Raw genomic sequence first — 3,312 nt, forward strand, 5'->3', positions numbered from 1 at the left:
CAGGAATTTAACACAAAATAGATAATATGATCATATGTAAGGGAGAAATTGTCCAATAGACATATTGTACACATGTCTAGAAATGTTGAATGTAGAAGAGTCATTCCCAGAAATGATGAAAGATTAGATTATCCGAAGGAAGATTAGACGAAAACTCCAATTATGTGCAAACAAAGGGCTATATTCTGCTGAATTGCATACTCTTTGTATAAGCAATTGGGAATTAATTCCAGAGTTCCTTCTTTCAGTAAGTTCTGCTATGAAATAACAGCAACCCTAAATAATTCAAAAGTGAGTTATAAAATTACAAGCCTATTGTAGACTTTTAATAAAGAGTAGCTACCTTGAATAATAACCAGCCACCATTCACCTGAGTCAGGTACCCTTATTACTTCTGTGGTGTGCTCGGCTTCCACCTGCCCTGGGTGCAGGCCGCAGATGAAGGCCTCAGTGGGTTTGTAATAGTCAACCAGCAGCTCCTTGACCCTGGAAGCCCAGGTGTCATCACTCTCCATGTCCAGGAGCTCATCCACATCAATTTCCAGCTCTGCGATCTCTTCTTCCTGGCAGTGGTAGAGGCACGTGAGCCGTTTCAAGATTCACTTCTCTAGGTTGAGGCGCTTTTGTAGCTCCTTGCGGTCCTACTTTTGACGGTGACCTTCCATTGGCGTCTACTGGGCCCTCGTTGTCCGCACCGCCCGGATCCTTGCCTGCCACCCCAGTGGAGCTCTGAAAGTACAGGCAGGACCCAGGGCCACCACCGCCTGGCCTGACTGGGACTGCAAATGCAGCGCCCCCAGGGAGGTCACTGTCCTCCAGTGTTCATTTATCTTCTCATCTTTTTTGCTTCCCCAATATGAAAAGTTTGAAATCCTCTATAATACTTTAATTTCTGAAGTTCTTTTTTGTTAGGAAGAGGCAGTCATTGCTTTACATTAATAAGTAATGTGCACAACTCTAGTGATATTTTTCTATTAATCTTTAGCAAAGCATGAAATTTAATCTCCTCAGTGTGATAAACTTATAGAATCGATGAGCTCTGACCATGGGCCTTCATAACAAGGCATATACTTATGTAAGATATTATTTCATGTGAAGAGTTTTATATTAATTTCTGAAGTACTTGGGTTAATGATATTTCATTAAGTAACCCTCAACAAATGCACGATGTTCACTCTGATGGAGAAATTTAATGGAAACTTAATGAGTTTATTGTATTACAATGTTTGTTTTGAAAATGTTTTAAATGAGATATTACTATTAATGGACTTATTACTCACATTTCAAGAATCCCTCCAATTATAGGGAATTTAATCATTGAAATTTGTCAAACCAGAGAGAAAGCAGAAATCAAAACAGGAGCATATTTAAAAGTTGAATTTAATACAGATGTTATAAGGAGATGACATCTAATAAGGAGGGAGGTTCCTTATATATATTAGTAAACAGAAAACTGATCATTCATCCAAATTTTTCTTTTTTCTGCATGTGATTTTTAAAAAGAAGGAAGAATGTTGGAATCAAATGAAAGAAGAAATAGTTAAATGAACAACTACACAAGAATGTTGTACTTGCCAAAATAGAAGTACCATGCTAAAATAGAGTGCCATGGAGCAGAGAACAAGGGAAATTAACCACACTTAAATGGGAAAAGAGGAAACTGTATTCCAGAGAAGGTGATATTTGAGTTTAGTCTTAAATTTTGGTTTAGCATTAACTAGGCACGTGAGAGGTATAAGAATGTCATAGGCAAAGAAAATATGCAACATGGAACACTGTGTTTCAAGAGGTCATGGTATCCAGAGGGATATTGGAATAGCATGAATTAAGGTAGTGGCGGTGAAGAGAAGAGGAGAGGATGAATTGGGGTGCTATTTCAGATAGATTAATATGCCTTGGGTGACTACATGCACAGTAGGTGGTTGGAGAAGTCTGGGGCATTTACCAGATTTCCGACCTGGGTGACAATAATGTGTGGTAGTGCCATCTGCCATTGTAGGGAATACAGAAGTAAGAGTGAGTTTGTGAGAAACAGGATGAGTACCATTTTGGACATGCATTAGGAAATCCATGTGTCCCAAGCAGCTAAATATTTGATACTCTGGACATTTGACACAGAAAGAGATTTGAACTGAAAATACAGTATTGAGATTATGAGTATCTTATTTGCTTCAGGACATCCTGTTATATACAAAACCAAGTAGTCAGGACAGATACAAATTTTTTAGAATTCCCAGGGGCCTGCTGAGGAATTGGCATTCTGGGAACATGGGGTATGGAAGAAGGTGGGCTTGAGGTTGTTATGACTGGGAGCAGTGCTGAGAAAGAGGTCAACAAATGACCAGAAAATTAGGGCTTAAGAAAGCAGGCGATATGCATGAACATTCATAGCAGCATTATTTCAAACCCATCAGCTAATGAATGGATAAATAGAATGAGGGATATCATTTAGCAATAAAAAGGAGGGAAGTACAGATATGTGCTAAAACATAGATGAAATTTGAAAACATTATGCCAAGTGAAGGAACTTAGTCACAAAAAATATTGTATGATTCCAATTCTATGAAATATCCTGAACAGCCGATCTATTGAGATAAAAAGTAGATTAGCAGTTTCCTAGGGCTAGTAAAGGGGAATAGTTTAGTTCCCTCCAGTCTGAGGGAACTGGAAGGCAATTGCTAAAGGGTATGAGGTTTCTTTGGGGAGTGATGAAAAGTTCTAAAATTGATTGTGGTATTGATTGCACAACTCTGTGAATGTACTGAAAACTATTGAATTCTATATGTTAAATGGGTAAAATGTATGGTATATGAAGTATATTTCAATGAAGTTGTTACCACAAAATAATTTTATAGTCTTATTTCATAAATGAATATTTTGTTACCTATTGAATGTCTACCAAAAAAATAATATAAATATGATGGATTGTTAAGTGAGAAAAAAAATTGCAGAGTAAAGTATATCTTAGAAACCTATTTTTATAAAAGTAAACATTGAGTAAATCCCTATACTACTTATTTATGTTTGTGTAAGTTGTATGATATGTCTAAATGTATTCTGTCAATACATGACATAACTAGTTTTGTTATAGCTAGTTATAACAAAAAATTTATGGAAATATAAACACATTGATTTCATAAAAGAGTAGGAATGGGGGAGAAAGTGTCCTATTACTTGTTATCTTCTTAAATACATGTCTGGACATTTTTCTATTCTTAAGATAAGAAGGCTATACTTTTATATTTTAAAATAGTATAAAATGCATAAACAGAAACCAATGTGGCTCCAGACTTTGAGCCTCCTTATTAAAGT

General features: G+C 36.3%; 1 pseudogene; it reads right to left on the minus strand.

The window, feature by feature from the left end:
* Nucleotides 1–296: 296 nt before the first annotated feature.
* Nucleotides 297–1,994, minus strand: LOC124972259 (protein phosphatase 1 regulatory subunit 14B-like; annotated as a pseudogene).
* Between the last annotated feature and the right edge of the window lie 1,318 nt (nt 1,995–3,312).

The sequence above is a fragment of the Sciurus carolinensis genome, chromosome X, assembly GCF_902686445.1.
Source record: "Sciurus carolinensis chromosome X, mSciCar1.2, whole genome shotgun sequence".
NCBI classification, from domain to species: domain Eukaryota; kingdom Metazoa; phylum Chordata; class Mammalia; order Rodentia; family Sciuridae; genus Sciurus; species Sciurus carolinensis.